Source organism: Balaenoptera musculus, chromosome 3, assembly GCF_009873245.2.
Source record: "Balaenoptera musculus isolate JJ_BM4_2016_0621 chromosome 3, mBalMus1.pri.v3, whole genome shotgun sequence".
Taxonomy (NCBI): domain Eukaryota; kingdom Metazoa; phylum Chordata; class Mammalia; order Artiodactyla; family Balaenopteridae; genus Balaenoptera; species Balaenoptera musculus.
Window position 1 is genome coordinate 149,127,977 of NC_045787.1, and position 17,866 is coordinate 149,145,842.

The following is a 17,866-nucleotide window of genomic DNA, read 5'->3' on the forward strand; positions in this document are numbered from 1 at the left end:
ACAAGCCATCCACAAACAAATAGTGATATACCCATGTAATGGCACACTATTCAACAATAAAAGGAAATGAACCTTCTATATAAGCAACAACATATATGAATCTCAAAATAACTATGTTGTGTGAAAGAAGCCAGACAAAAGAGTACATACTATATGATTCTATCTATCTAAAGCTCTAGAATGTACAAGCTAAATTACAGAGACATAAATCAGAATGGTATTGCTTGGGAGAGGGAGACATCTAAGAGGGAGTGATTACAAAGGGTCAAGAGGACATATATATGTCCCCATATATCCTTTGGGGACAATGGATATATGTTCACTATCTTGATTGTGATAATAGTTTCAAGGGTATATACATATGTCAAAGCTTACAGAATTACATACATTAAATTGTGCAGTTTACTATATAAAAAACATACCTCAAACTGATTAACAAATTAAGTCACAGTGGAACATATTAAATGACACCAGAAGAACACAATCCACAAAATCCAGATTGTGAAAAACTCTATAAGTAAATTGCCCAGTTTCTTCAACTAATAAATTGCAAGAAAAAAGAAAGAGAACCACAAGGAACCTTATGTTAAATAAACCAAAGAGATCTACCAACTAATTATAATAATCCTGATTTGGACCTGATGCAGATATCCAATTAGAAATGTGAACACTGACTGGATATTTCATGATATTAAGAAAGTATTTTTAATTTTTAAAGTATAATAATAATGTGGTTACATTTTTTAGAGTCTCTTAGAGATTCATACTGAAATACTTATGGATAAAATCACATGATGTCTGAGATTTGTTTCAAAATATTACAGGAGGGGAATAATTGAAACAAGATTAGCCATGAGTTGACAACTATCAAAGCCAAATAATGGTTCATTATGCCTGTGTTTATCAACCTAGTTTTTCATTATCATCCCCCTAAAAGCCTTTTTAGACATTATTTTCTAATCACTCCTCCACCCCTGAAATTTCAGTATCAAGGATATACTGTGTATCTGTTTATGTGCATGGCCCTTTGGAGGACCACACATTGCAATAGTTCAGATTTATTCATCCCCTCCCTAAGAACGAATTTTTGCCACCTTTTGACCCTCCTCTTCATCCTGGTTGAGAATACATGCATTATACTATTCTGTCTACTTTTGTATATGTTTTTAAGTTTCTATTTAAAATGTTTTTAAATAATTTAATTTTTTAAGAAAGAAGCAAAATAAGAAGTATAATTGTTCATCTAAGAAGACAGTGGCCAGGGAAGAATCCATGGAACAAGCTTCTGAGTTGACTGGAACCAGGATTCAAGTAGCACCAAGAGTAACTTGTCAGTTGAGAATCTTGTGGTGACACCTTAAACCACTGAGGAGACTTATGGCTCCCCAATCTATAGAATCCATAGGGAGGGTTGGCTTCAGGGAGGAACTGATCCACTAACTAGATCCAGAGTCTTTGCTCATACCTCCTCCATAATTGTCAACCTCGTCCCAGGACTGGCTTACTTGCTGAGCCCAAGATGGACACTCACTAGGAAGCTATATGCTTCCTAGTTCTTATCCAACAGGAAAGAGAAACTGTGCCCCAGCATTTAGTTAAGGTCCTTAATTCATTCTGACTGAACCAGCTTTGGTACTGCCCATCTCTGGCAATTTCTATAGTGGGGGAATGGAATGTGCTGAGTGGCCTAACCCAGGCCAAGTGGCCCCCTCTGGAGTCATGGGGTGGGGGCACTCAGTGTTTCCAGAACTACATAGCTCTCTAAATGAAAATCAGGGCTTTGGGAACAGAGAAAGGGAGAAATGTCATTAGGACCTCCTATTTTCCTTTGTTTCTATCTGCATGTCTGTCTAATTCTTTCAGTTCTCAGGGTGAAGAATGTGTCTTTCAGATAATAGTTACACTATGCTAAGGGGGTAAACAGGGCTGTCAGCTCCAGTTTTTTTTAAATCCCAGGAAAAGAAGTGATCGCCCCGGTTTGGGTCACATACTCATGCCTGGCACAATCACTGTGGGCAGAGAGATGGGATACATGCCTGGCAACAAACACCCACCCCAGCCAGGGAGGGTGCTAGATTTACGGCACCTGCTTGAGTAGACAAGATGATAGGAGTCCTCTCAATGGTAATTACAAGGCAGGGTTGTTGTGACAACGTACATGAGGTTTCCTTTCCTCTTTGGCAGTGTGCCTGTAATAGCTTATTTCTTTCCCAACCCCCACCCCTATCCTGCTCCAAATTTGCCAAACTGAAGAGCAGATCTCGGAAAAAAACAAAACAAAAACCCTTGGGTGAGTTCTGTCTAAGCAGGTTCTGGCTCCCCATGTACATCTCTCTCATTTAGAATAAACAGATCAGAGCAGAAGGTGTTTTGGGTGTGCCACCATGTCCCTAAGACTCAGATTTCTCACCTGCCAGCTGGGGTTAGTAATAGTCCCTATCTCAGAAAGTAACTGTGTATGATATGAACTGAGTTGATGCATGTAAAACACTTCTGAGCATACAATAGGCACTTAATAAATGGTAACTATTACGTTCCATTCCATACTTTTAAAAAAAACAGTCAAAAGGGAATCTCACTAAAAATAATTTGTCCAAGAATGTTCCAAAGCCTCCCCCATGGCCAGGAAAAGACCGTATCACTTTTTCCCCAGGAAGCACCTGTCGCTGGGGTGTCACCCTCCAGTGTCCCCACCTGCAACTCTGCACACCCAGGCTGAGCCCCCTCCACCCAGTTTCTCAGAGCTCGGATTTGCACATTTGCCTCCCACCACCTCCCTCCCCACCCTCCAGTCATCTGTGCTGCCCACCCTGGCAAGCTGTCTCCCTAACACCTCACCTACTCACGGCTTCATTATTTTATTCCCCACCTTTATTTCTCACTCAGTTAGGAAGGTGGGAGCAGGGATAATCACACAAGGCAGGAGACCTTAGGAACTGGCTGGAACTAGCCCCTGCCCCCTGGTGCCCTGTCCTCTACCCACAGCTCCCATAAGCCCACCCTCTGGCCCTCTGGTGCCCCCCTCTTTCTCCCCACCCCTCTCCCATCACCCTCACACCGAGTAACAAGTACTCTCCAGTCCCCACCTCTTTCCCCTCCCCCTCCACTTCCCAAGGTTGCTCATAAAGTCAGGCTAAATTCCAGACCCTCAACTCCAGCAAAAAGCCCAATTCTGTCTGGCAGGATGCATTAGCTGGAAGACACATTCCCATTCTCTGAAGTGGGTTGGGGGAGGGTGCAGTAGGAAAACCACACACTGAAACCCGTGACCCTCTCCTGCTCCAGGCTCTTTAGTCCTGTGACCTTGAGACCACCTATTTATTCCCTCTTCCTCCAAAATACTTTTAAAAATATAACAATACCAAGCCTTACTTCATGTGTCTCTTTCCCCTCCTGGGAACTACAAGGGCAGCACAGTGTAGTGGGGATGTGGCTTAATCCTTTATAGACTGCGTGACTTTGGACAAGTTTCTTCACCTCTCTGAGGCTCGGTTCCCTTATCTGTAAAATGGGGATGATCTGACACCCACCTCACAGGCTTGCTTTGAGGAACAAAGCAATCATAGGATGATGGGAACACACTTTGTCAAGCTGTTGGTTGTTACAAAGGAAGGTTGCTTCAAAGGAGGGTTTTGAAAGAAACATAATAGAATAAAAAGGTAAAGGACACTTCTGCTTCCAGCAAGATGAAGAACGGAACAGATTTACTATCGCATCTGACACAACCAAAAAATAAAACCCCCTGAAAAACAAAAAACATGGAGCAACAGTTTTCAAGACAGTGGGCGTAAGGCAACAAGGGGTAATGATTCCTGTGAGAGGTAGAAAACAAATGAAGTGAGCCTTACAATTGCCCTACCTCACTGCCTGGAGAGAGAATTCAGGCTCTGGTGCGGAGAGTGGGAAGGAAGGCAGAGGTTGGTAAACAACTTGAGTTGAGGAGACAAAGCTGAGAGCTGGGAGAGACTAGGGTGTCTTCAGTATGCAGTGCAGAATACCCGAGAGGAGAGAGAACCCAGAAAGAGAACTCTGGACGTCTCTGGAGCCTTTAGTAGAGTACAGAGCAGTGCATGCAAGACCATGAGGAAACTACCTGAGGCCCAGGAAAGCACATCCAGAGGATTAGAGGGACAGGTCCTGGTCCTCACATGGGGCTGGGAGGACCTGTTCCTACCAGCCAGACTACAGAGCTTGGGTAGAACACTCACAGTCTTGCCTTCATAATGAGGAACGATGAACCCTTCACTCTACACGCTCTGCTCCCATTAGCAAATCTTGAAAGCAAGATAACAAAAAATAAACTACTAATTTAGCTGCTTTCCAAAGTAAAGCTCAAGAATATTTTTAGAAATACTAATATAGCCAGCAACCAACAAGGTAAACTTCACAGTGTTTGACATCTAACAAGAGGTTAATAGGCATGAAAAGAGGCAGGAAAATATGACCCAAAATAAGGAGAAAAATCAATTAAAACCAACCTAGAATTGACACAGCTGTTAGAATTAGCAAAGACATTAAAACAATTAATATATTTTAATATATTATATTATAATATATTGCATTATAATATATATTTTGATATAATACTACATTATAATATATTATATTATATATTTAAAACAGTCTATATTCCAAAAAGTTAACTGGAGCCATGGAAGATATATTTTTCAAACAACCCCAATTTTTAGGGAATTTTTAGAGATGAAAATTATAATGTCTGAGATGAAAAATATACTGGGTGGGATTAACAGCGAATTAGTTATCGCAGAAGCAAATATGCCTGAAATTAAACACACAGAGAAAAAATAAATTTCAATAATTAAAAAAGTACTAGTAAACTATGGAACAACTGAAAAGGCCCTAATATATATGCAGTTGGAGTTTGTGAAGAAGGGGGTGGACAGAAAAATAGTTAAAGAAATGACATCCAAAATGTTCTAAATTTGATGAGAATATAAGCCCACAGATTCAAGAAGCTCAACAAACGCCAAGAACTAGAAACAGCAGGAAAAGTACACCAGGACACATCATAATAAAATTGCTCAAAACCAGTAAACAAGAGAAAATCTGAAAACAGAGAGAGAAAAAGCATGTTGCATATAGAAAAACAAAGATAAGAATAATGCAGACTTCTCATCAGTAACAATGCAGGCATGAAGACAGACTACGGGGTAACATATTTAAAGTACTAAAGGGAAAAATAGTAAACCTAGCTGTATACCTTGTTGTTGGGTCAGAGTACTCAATATTATTAACATGTCAATTCTCCCCAAATTGATCCATATATTCAACACAATCCACATCAAAATATCAGAAAGCTTTTTGTACAAACAGCCTAGCTGGTTCTGAAATTCATATGGGAAATGAAAAGGAGCCAGAATCCACACACGCAACTCTGAAAAAGAAGAACAAAGTTGGAGGGCTAAGACCACCTGATTTCAAGAATGATTATAAACCTATATTAATCAGGACAGTGTAGTATCAGCATCAAAGTAGCCACATAGATCAGAGGAACAGAAGAGAGAGCTGAGAAATTGGCCCACGCATATATGGGTTTTTGACAAATGTGCAAAGGAAATGCAGTGGAGAAAATATAGCCTTCTCAACAAGTGGTGCTGTAACTACTGGATATCCATATGCAAAAAACAAAACAAAAAACAAAACTGCAGTGGTCTCCAAATGCCCAAAGGGTGACATTCTGGCTCCAGGTATGGTATTCAAGGTCCTTTTAAAAGAAGCTTTGACATCCTCTCTTGACTGTTAGTCAGCCAGTTCACTCCTAGAAGGAGTCATCAAATAAAATGCAATTCCTCTCCCTCCTAAACCCTCCAGGCATCCCCATGCCTTTGCCACTGTTGTTCCCTCGGCCCAGAAGCTTCTTTCCTGTCTTCCCTATTGGAGACTCCTATCCAAAGTGCAGCTCTGTTTTCACCCTCAGAATGATGCCTTCTCAGAAATAAGAGGCAGAACAGAACGTCTCCTTTTGTGTACAAACAGAGCCCTTTAAACATACCTTAGAGGCAGCTTTTTATGTATCTTCCTCCACAATAGGTGAAAGCCTCAAGAGCAAAATTTTTACTTATTTTGGTCCCTAGCACCAGCCCAGGACTTGGGGCTTTATAGAGGCATTGATGGCTAAATGTATGGATAAAGAAATAAGAAGATGTATTCATGGATGGATGGAGAGAGAAGTAGACTGATGGAAAGATAAATAGAGGATGCATGGATGGATGGATGGATGGATGGATGGATGGATGGATGGATGAAGAGATCATAAGCAGTTCAAGGGCAGAGATTGTTTCTTATTCAACTCATTTTCACAGTGTCCAGAATATAGGGTCTGGATTTTAGTAATAGATACTCAATATATGTTACTGAAGGAGAGAATGAATGATTGAAGGACCAGGTTATTGTGGCAAAAGTTTTGGACTAAGAGTCAGAAGACCTGATTTCCATCTGTATTCTTAGCTTGAAGTTACCTATGTGAAGATGAGCAACTTAACATCTTCAATTTACTCTCCTGTAAAATGGGTAGACTGGATTAAATGATTTCTAAGGTCTTTTCCAAACACTTTTGTGTTCCCTGATTTGAAGCTGCGCAAATATAAGATAAGCCTATGGGATGGGAGGAGGGGCCCCATTAGAGCAAATGTGTGTTTACTTACAACTTGTCCTAATGCAGAGCTGATCCCAGATCTCTGCCAGCAACGGGGGAGAAGAGTTAACACACTCCAGATGAGATTCTGTTCAAGCTATCTGGCTGAAAGCCTGTGGTGGAAATGAAAGACTGGCTGAGAGGAGAACCTGAGGCTAATTAAAAGAGAAACATGAACCTCCGTGAGGCTGTACCCAGCCCAAGTTGAAAGGAAGGCAGGAAGGGCCAGGCTGCACAAAGCCTCCCAGTGCCCTTGGCTGCCGGCCAAATGCACCCTTTATCCAGCAGGATGGTTGTTTGTTCACAGAGCATGTGGTCTGTCCTGCCAGAGTCTCTCCTGGACTCCTGGTGTGCTCTGGGGTAATAATTGTACTGAGAACGCATCTATCATTAGTTACAGAACAATATGTGCCAGGCACTGTCTATATATCACCTCATCACTTCTCCCAGTAACACTGGGAGGCAGGAACGCTAATCTTCACTTCATGGAGGAGAATAACGTAGTTAGTAAGTGGCAGATTGAAGACTTGAACCCAGGGCAGTTTGGCTGCCTGTCTGTGGACAGGTGTCCTGGAACTGGTCAGGTAACAATCCAGAGACTTCAGATTTCATTTACTTTTTTAATTAAGGTATAATTGACATATAACATTGTATTGATTTCAGGTGTAAAACATAATGATTCAATATTTGTATACATTGCAAATTGATCTTCACAATAAGTCTAGTTAACATCTGCCACCATACATAGTTATAATTTTTTTCTTGTGATGAACTTTTGAGATCCACTCTCTTAGAAACATTCAAATATGCAATACACTGTTGCTAAGTATAGTCACCATGCTGTACATTACATTCCAGGACTCACTTATTTTATAACTGAAAGTTTGTACATTTTGACTTTCAACCATCTCTCCCACTCCCCCACCCCCTACCTCTGGCAACCACCAATTTGTTCTCTGTATCTATAAGCTTGGTTTCGGGTTTATTTTTTAGATTCCTCATATAAGTGAGATCATACAGTGTTTGTCTTCCTCTATCTGACTTATTTCATTTAGCATAATGCCCTCAAGGTCCATCCATGTTGTGGAAATGGCAATATTTCATTCTTTTCTATGGCTGAATTATATTGTATATATGGTGTATATATACACCACATTTCTTTATCCATCCATCAGTGAACACTTAGGTTGTTTCCATATCTTGGCTATTGTACAAAATGCTGCAATGAACATTGGGGTACAGGTGCCTTTTTGAGTTAGCTTTTTCATTTCCTTTGATTAAATACCCAGAAGTTGATTTGCTGGATCACAGACTTCAGACTTCATGCCACACCAAGTTGCAGTGACACGTGCTGGTGCCTGCCTGGTGCCTTTGCAGTGTGCTTTCCCACTGGTTCAAGCCCACAATGCTAGACCATCACTCCCATTTTGTAGATGGGGACATTGAGACTCAGACTGACAAGTGAAGTGACACAGTCATGGTCACACAACTTGTAAATGGTGGAACTGGGATTCCATCCCTGGGAACTGGAGTGTGAAGCCAGGACTGTTAACTGGTGGATTATTCTGTTCCCATGCGGTAGCTGTACTGGACATCTGTGCATTTTGCATAAACATCGATTCTTCCTCCCTCTGTTGACTTCATCTGAATTTTCTTTGGGGAATCACACCCACCACAGCCCACCATCACCACCTCAGTCCACATGATTTGGGCAGCACTGATATGCCCTGTACCCTCTCCACCCCATGCAGGGTGGACAGATGATCCCCCTGGCCACAGTGAATACATATGACCAAAGATGTCCAATGAGACTTTCTTTTCTACTTAAAGCGGAGCCGAGTGTCTTTCACTCACGCCTAAGAGCCTCCAAGTCAATACTGGTCCGTCATCAGACTAAATATTCATCACTTGTTTCCTTGGCTGTTCACCCATTAGACCCAGGTCACTTGAGGGCAGAGACTGTCTGAAAGCCATCACTGTATCTCAGTGCCCGATTCCAACCATGCCTGATGAATACTTGTTGGATGAATGAAACTCCAACTTGATTCAATGGTCCTTTGTTGAAGTTGGACGCATATTGGGCCCAAGAAGCCTGAATTCTCCAGCCAACCCCACCCTTCCATCCTTCTCCTCCACCATCTTTCAAGGCCTAATTCAAAGCCTGACTCCTCTGAAACTGGCCCCCAGCCTCCTCCCCACTCCGAAGATGCTCTCATCTCCATCAGGACTTCCATGATTCCATGGAATCTGCCTTGTGCAGTAAATTAGCACCCTGACCTCTCCTATTCCACTGAGAAGTCCTGAGGACAGGGTTCAAAATGGAGTCATTTACGTATCAAGCCAGCACCTGGCACCCTCCAGGGCTCAGAAAATATTTTTCTCAATCCAAGGGCTCATTTCGTTCAATAAACATTTGCCGACCCCTAGTATATGCCAGGCACTGAGAATACAGAGGTGACTACAGCATGATGGTTAAAAATGATGATGATAATAAGAGCCAACACTTACTGAGCTATTACTTTGTGCCAGGCAATGATCTAAGCACTTACATGTATTAATTCATTTAACCCTCAGAGCAAGCTAGTATGGTAGCTATTATTATTATACCCATTTTACAAATGAGGAAACTAAGACTCAGATGTCAAAGAACTTGCCCAATCAAGCTCACAGTGGTGGTAGGTGGCAGAGCCAGGATCTGAACTCAGGCAATCTGGTCCCAAATCCATGCTCCTAACTGGTCCACTATGCTGTGGGGTCATGAGTACTTAAAAGGCTGTTTTGTCATAAGCCTGGCCTTCTCCTTCCTAAGGTCTATATACCCAACTTCTGGAAAGAGCTGGGTTAAAAGGAGAATTGACAATGCCCGATACTGCTGACAGAAAGAGCTTGGATTTTGGAGTTAGACACACTGGTTTCAATTTCCACCAGCACCAATCTTTGGCCCCATGTACCCTATTGTAAGCTCTCCAAGTCTCAGTTTCTTCAGAATGAATAACACCTCATGGGCAGTTATTAGGGTTGAAAGAGCTAATACGTGAAAATCGGTTAGCACAGGGCCTGGCTCACAGTCAGTAAGTGCAGGCTGCTGTCACTGGTACCTTTTGTGATCCTCGTGGAATAAAGCAATTCATCAATGGACAGGGCTTGGCACAAAGTACACCTTCAAATATTATAAATGTGCTTCCAGTATTTTTCCTTCCCTCGCTACATTCTATGACCTTGAAAGAGCACCCACACTTCTCTGAAATGATTCAACCAGTGCTGTTTACCAGCCTTCAAAATGGATTAAAGATTTGGAATTCCCTTTATTTCTCCACCCACAGGATCAAAGGTTGCAGGCAAGGGCTGGGGAGCAGGGGAGGAAACCAAGATGGAACAGGCCCCAAGTTTTGAACTGGCAGAAGAGCAGCGGTGGTTCAAACTAGGCTCTGCTGAGCTGCAGGGCACAGCCCTCCATGTTCTGCTCTGCCTGTGCCCTTGAGAAATAAACACAGCTGCCAGAATGTGGGATGCTTCAGCCATGGCTAATCCCAGGCCACAAGACAAGCAGCCTCTGAGAGGTGCCCTGCGATGCAAAGTGTTTTCCAAAAACGTCAGCAAGTACACAGAGCAAGGAGGCAGGAGACAGTGCAGTGCAAATACACAATTAGGCTTCAGGATAGGAATAAAGGCTGCATGCACAGATCCACGCCACCCTTCTGCCGTCCTTGTGCAGCCTTGGCTCCACTGCCCTCTAGTGGCCAGACAGGGGCCAGCAGGCAGGTTTTAACCTAGAGCCAAGTCCTAGAACACAGGGCTTAGAGCCTCTGAAAGAACTCCTCCTCTCCACCCCTCAGCCACTGGCCTGGTCTAGCCCCTCCTTCAGCTCTCCCCTGTGCTTCTGCAACAGCCTCCTCACTGGTATTAATAAAAATAATAAAACAACCTACTGAACGCTGACTGCAGGCACCGTGCTAAGTACTTGCATACATTGTCTCACTCAATTCTTACAACCACCTTTGGAATTGGGTAGCATCCCATTTACAGATGAGGAAATTGAGGCTCACACGGGTTAGAGAACTTGGGCAAGGCCATATGGCCAACTACATGTGGAAGATCTAAAGTTTAAACTCAGCAGCACCCTGGGCCAGGCCCTACATATATATATTATATATAATGGCTTCAATAGCAGCAGCAGTATCCCCTAGGAATGTTAGAAACTCAAATTCTCAGAACCCTGACCCCTTATAGGAAACTAAAAACTCTGGAGATGGGAGCTAGGAATGTGTGTTTTAACAGGCTGTACCCTCAGCGCCAAGCCCAGGCCTGGCACAGGGTGGGTGATGAGTGACTCAATGAATGAATCTTCTTGTCCTTCATGTGTTATTCCCTTCAGTTCATTAAGCCAAACCTTGTCTTCTCTGGTTTCTGCCCATCAGCATCATGACAACTATGCGACGAAGCTCTAGACGGATCCCAATGTTGATAACAATCTTCAAAGAATCCCAAACTTTACATCTGTGTTGTTGTGAAGGTACATCTAGACTGGGCTGAACCTAAACACTTGGGATTCTGGACCCATATGCAGGATATAACACAGTGGAAGAATATGGGCTTCAAATTAAGATACTGACCGAGTGACCCTGGGCCTAACCCAAGTTCCCTAACCTCCCTGAACCTCAGTTTTCTTCTGTAAAAATGGGTCCAAGGTACAGTTGTCTGATTTTTCCTACTCCCTTGTACAAGGCCCAGCACTCAGAAGAAGCTCAGACATTTGGTCAATCCAACAAAGATTCCTTGCTACAAAGTGAACAAGAGGGCCTCCCCTCTACTACATGTTGAACACAGCACCTCAGCTGCCATTTTGGAGACACAGTCTATCATAAACATCCAGTAAATCATCATAGGCCTGGTCATCTTCAACCCGAACACCATGGTGATATCTCATTTCAGGAGAGAAACTTTTCTCCAAGTTGACTTTAATCCCCACTCTGGGTACAGTTGATGACCAGGTACAAATTGGCCTGTGCCCTGCCCTGTCTCCTTTGGTCCTCAAGGACATCCTGAGATATTTTGACAGATTCTTTGCTGTATCTGTGCCATTGCCTGACTTGTATTGTGGTAACTTTACCAAGAAGGAAAAGGGAAACAAGATGAGTTTAGCAACTTGTTCCTGGCAAATCCATGGCGACCCCAGTGATGTCCGACTGCATTCCAGTCAGGGCAAGTTCTACCCAGTGACTTTGTGCTATGACACTGCTGGTCAGATGAGCATGCTTTCACGCTCTGCCTGCTTCTCCCTAAAGGATGAAAGACAAAAATGCTGGATTCCTTGAAGGTCAACAGCTTGTGGTTCCATGTCAGCAACAATTTCAAACATGTGAACTGCTAGTAAGTTTGCAATCACTGGCTGAATACTTCTCAGTTTAGTGTCCCTAAACATTAACAAAGGGTCTTAGTTCAAAATGGGTATTTTTTTTTCCTTTGGTTGTGGGTCTTAGTTGTGGCAGGCGGGCTCCCCAGTTGCGGCTCACAAGCTCCTTAGTTGTGGCACGCAAACTCTTAGTTGTGGCATGCATGTGGGATCTAGTTCCCAGACCAGGGATTGAACCCAGGCCCCCTGCACTGGCAGTGCAGACTCTTAACCACTGCACCACCAGGGAAGTCACCCAAAATGGGTATTTTTAAATGTGTTAAATATTCATTTTCTCCAAATTCCAGCCCATCCAACCTCCACTTTTTTGCACAAAATGTGACAAGCTTAGGAGACAAGGAAAGCTTTGTTAGGTACGAGGGTTTATATAGCACACAGATGTGGTATTAACACCTACATAACAACAGTAGCTACTTACTGAACATCCACAATGTGCCAGGCATTTGACACATGCTAATTCATTTACCCCTTCATAAGCTGTACTGCCATTATGGACATTACAAAGATAAGTAAACCGAAGCTATGGAGGTGAAGCAATTTGACCAAAGTCTCCCAGTTAGTGGTGGCAGAACAAGGATTTCCACCCAGGTCTATCAGACTCTGCCCTACACACCAAGACCACACTACCAACCGGTCCAAACTGACATCACCCAGAGAGTCACACCCTTCCTCCCTTTTCTCCCCAAGCCCATCTCACATTCCACCTGACCTTCTCCACATCCCAGGACCCTGCCGCCACCTTGGCTTTGCTCCAACCCCCAGCACGCCTTCTCCCATGCCCTCTGCCCGATAGTCACACCCTCCATATTCAAGACTTGCACTGCGTCCACCTCCTCTCCATCCAATCCCTTCCCAGAAACTTCAGCTAACAAGAGCTTTTACCCGCTTCCTGCTCTTCCTTCCCCCGTTCGTACACACAGTCCTGGCTTCTGCTCCACTTGTTCACAGGTGCACATATCCATCATGGGCCCCAACAGATGCCACAGATAGCAGATCTAACATTTCTCCTCTGGACCTCCCACCACGCCCAGGCTGTGATGGATAAGTCTCCTCCCTGCACAGCACCTACTCCTGGAATGATGAACTGGCTCGCTCAGCTGTGGCATTTAAAGCTGAGAAAGCTGGTGGACTCCATGGCCTGTCTCTGCAGGCAGCCCATGTTCTCATTAGAAGCTGCTCCTCCTCACAGGGCAGGGATGTATGAAGCATCTCCATGTGCCAGGTGCTGTGCTATATGCTTCACAAACCCTTTATCTCTTTTAATTCTCCTAAAGACCCAAGGAGAAGAGGATTAATCATCCCCACTTTATGGATAAGGAAAGTGAGTTCAGATCAATCACTGCTGGAGCCGGGATTCAAATCCCATTCTGCTCAAGTGTGAAGCCGCCTTATTTCCAGTGCAGCACAGTGTCAGAGGGAGGAAAGAAGGTGCAACGTTACCTACATGTGGGATTCCTGAGGGCGCACCGCACTTCCATGTCTACGCCCTCTACTCCTTCTAAAGATAGGGCTTACCTCTTAATTCCACCTGTGGGCTTTTCTCCTTCCAACGAAGGTAGACATTTCATGGTCCCTTTCGCGACTAAAATCCTTGGAGAGTAGAAAACAAACACCTCTGAAGAGAAAAGGGCTTAAGGGTGTAAGGGGAATGACCAGGAAGCCATTCCTGGTCTTTCTCAACTAAGCCCCCCCCCCACATATTACACCCCAACCAGCCCATCTCACACACACACACACCTCTGGGAACTCCTAGAATCAGCCTCTTCCTGATCCACCCTCTGGTACTCCACACCTCAGTCTCCTGAGCATGGAAAGCACAGCCTGTTCCTGCCTTCGCCTGCCTGCTCCTTGGGTCTAACCAGGACTCCCTGCTCTAGCCTCCCAACACTCTGCCAGGAACCTCCCCATTCCCCCCCCCCACACACACACACACAGCCCATCACACAACCCACCACTTCTGCACAGCCTTACCCTAACATATTAGGGTGGAGGGAACAACCCTCAAGGCACACACATACACCTCACACAAGCTTAACACTTGGTAGGTTTCATCCTTCCCTGCATCTCATGCTGTACGGAATCCAGGATCTCAGCAAAGAGACACCATAATCTTAACCTGATCTGTCATTCTAGTCAACTCAGCAATGGGTCACCAGCACAGCAAATCCAACTTTCCCTGCCAACCAAAGTCTAGCTCTGAGCTGATGTCACCCTTCACTTCTGGCTTGCTAGTGTAGTAACTATATCACATGCCTGGACTGACCGAATCATCACATACGATTCTGTGTGGCATTCTTCCTTCCCTAACTAGAAAATTCACTCGAACCATAGGGATCCCAGATCTGGGACAATATGTCATTTTTCCAGGAGGCACCAGACTTCTGAGCCCCTCCACAGCTCTGAAGCTGAGGCACAGAGATGTCAGCTAGGCCATGACAGTCAGTGATGTCTGCCATAAGCTGAAGTTCTTCCCTCACGGAGATGCGTCTTCCTGTTGCCACAAGTGTCCCACTAGCTGAAAGCATCAAACCCTTTCGTGTACAAGTGGTAAGTTGAGCGGATCATTACTTTACACAAACCCAGAGGGAAAAATCCACATGGGTGGAAGAGAGAACTGATCAAATACCAAGGATCTAGACCAAACCCGTATCACGTGGTTCCAGCGCTAAGTGGGGATACACAGAGAAACACAGCAGCAACCACAGGAATGACAGATAATTGCAAAAACAAGAAACAATGCGCTAAAGTTTACTCCCAGTGACATGAACAACACTGAACTTCTTACATAATGAGGTGGCAAGTTGGTTTGCAACTAAAAAGACCATTCTACAGGGAAGGTGGAAGCAGAGGCTGTTCTGGGCTGCAGGAAACACTACTGAGCCTGCTGATGGGGCTCAATCGATCACTCACTAACCTGGGCCAAGAGTTAACTGCTTAGAGCCAAGGTTTACTCATCTGTAAAATGGGAAGGGCAAATGGAAATAGAATAGCCATTGCAATTGAAGGCATATGGGCCTTTAAGCAAACCTAGATCTCAATATGGTCACTTAATGAGTAACACTGAGTTTTACTCCCTGAGGTAGTAAAATGGTAATAATACCCAACCTCAGAAGGCTATTGCAAAAATTGAGTGAAGTGCTCATTATAGTACCAAACACACAGGGAATATCCAAAAATTAAAAACACTTATTGAGTTAGTGTTTTATATACTGCCAAACATGGTGCTGAGTACCTTGTATGCTTTATCTAGTCATACTTTTTTTTTTTTTTTTTGATGTGGACCATTTTTAAAGTCTTTATTGAATTTGTTACAATATTGCTTCTGTTTTTTTTATGTTTTGGTTTTTTGGCCCTGAGGCATGTGGGATCTTGGCTCCCGGACCAGGGATCAAACCCACACCCCCTACATTGGAAGAAGTCTTAACCACTGGACTGCCAGGGAAGTCCCTATCTTGTCATACTTGATTTGTCTACTCTTCAAGACTTCTATAAAGATAAACATGTTTTTATATAAAAATAAGAGCACAGGAAAATTCCTAGAAAGATATACACAAAAATGCTTATTAGCACAAAAATGATTACCTCCTGGTGTTAGGAATATGAGCTCTTTCTGCTGAACTGCTTTTTCCAAAATTTTCTACAAATATCAGTTACTGAGGTATATTTTGATTTGGTTTTTCCTTTTTAATGCCGAAATACATTAAAATACAATGAAATTAAGATATTGCTCACAGGTAACAACCCCCTATATGAGCCATTTCTTTTGGAGGTCAGAGCTAATAAAAGCTTTGCCTTCCCTGAGGAGCTGCCATGTGCTTATTTTAATAAGAATTACCTGACTTAGCCCCTTCTCCACTTAGCCACTAGGGAGTACAGAGCCAGAATTTTAGTTCCGTCATTCAATTAGGTCCTTATTCTTTGCATATTTCTATTTTAATTCCCCGTCTTGACTTCCTATTCTAATTTATATGTCCTATCCTGATTTTGTATTTATTTATATTTTACTACTTTTCTCAATGTTTATTATAAAGTTGTGGCCTACAGATCTTTGTAGAATGAGGCCAGGCACATGTAACATAAACAACTGATGACTTAGAGTCATCAAAGTGCTACTGTCCATACATTTCATGCTGCATTTCACAGAGTTCTTGGTTAGGACATTAAATGATAGAATTACAACCTTTAAATTCTATCTGAAATTTTTTTTAAAATGCAGAACTACAACACCTCCTTATAATAACATAAGAAAGATCCACCAGAGGGCAGACAGCAGAAGCAAGAAGAACTACAATCATGCAGCCTATGGAACAAAAACCACATTCACAGAAAGATAAGACAATATGAAAAGGCAGAGGGCTATGTACCAGATGAAGGAACAAAAGAAAACCCCAGAAAAACAACTAAATGAAGTGGAGATAGGCAACCCTCCAGAAAAAGAACTCAGAATAATGATATGAAGATGATCCAGGACCTCGGAAAAAGAATGGAGGCAAAGATCGAGAAGAGGCAAGAATGTTTAACAAAGACCTAGAAGAATTAAAGAACAAACAAACAGAGATGAACAATACAATAACTGAAATGAAAACTATACTAGAAGGAATCAATAGCAGAATAACTGAGGCAGAAGAACGGATAAGTGACCTGGAAGACAGAATGGTGGAATTCACTGCTGTGGAACAGAATAAAGAAAAAAGAATGAAAAGAAATGAAGACACCTGAAGAGACCTCTGGGACAATATTAAATGCAACAACATTCGCATTATAGGGGTTCCAGAAGGAGAAGAGATAAAGGATCCGAGAAAATATTTGAAGACATTATAGTCGAAAACTTCCCTAACATGGGAAAGGAAATAGCCACCCAAGTCCAGAAAGCGCAGAGAGTCCCATACAGGATAAACCCAAGGAGAAACATGCCAAGACGCATAGTAATCAAACTGGCAAAAATTAAAGACAAAGAAAAATTATTGAAAGCAGCAAGGGAAAAACGACAAATAACATACAAGGGAACTCCCATAAGGTTAACAGCTGATTTCTCAGCAGAAACTCTACAAGCCAGAAGGGAGTGGCATGACATATTTAAAGTGATGAAAGGGAAGAACCTACAACCAACATTACTCTACCTGGCAAGGATCTCATTCAGATTCGATGGAGAAATCAAAAGCTTTACAGACAAGCAAAAGCTAGAGAATTCAGCACCACCAAACCAGCTCTACAACAAATGCTAAAGGAACTTCTCTAAGTGGGAAACACAAGAGAAGAAAAGGACCTACAAAAACAAACTCAAAACAATTAAGAAAATGGTCATAGGAACATACGTATCGATAATTACCTTAAACGTGAATGGATTAAATGCTCCAACCAAAAGACACAGGCTGGCTGAATGGATACAAAAACAAGACCCATATATATGCTGTCTACAAGAGACCCACTTCAGACCTAGGGACACATACAGACTGAAAGTGAGGGGATGGAAAAAGATATTCCACGCAAATGCAAACAAAAAGAAAGCTGAAGTAGCAATACTCATATCAGATAAAATAGACTTTAAAATAAAGAATGTTACAAGAGACAAGGAAAGACACTACATAATGAACAAGGGATCTATCCAAGAAGAAGATATAACAATTATAAATATATATGCACCCAACATAGGAGCACCTCAATACATAAGGCAACTGCTAACAGCTATAAAAGAGGAAATCGACAGTAACACGATAACAGTGGGGAACTTTAACACCTCACTTACACCAATGGACAGATCATCCAAACAGAAAATTAATAAGGAAACACAACCTTAA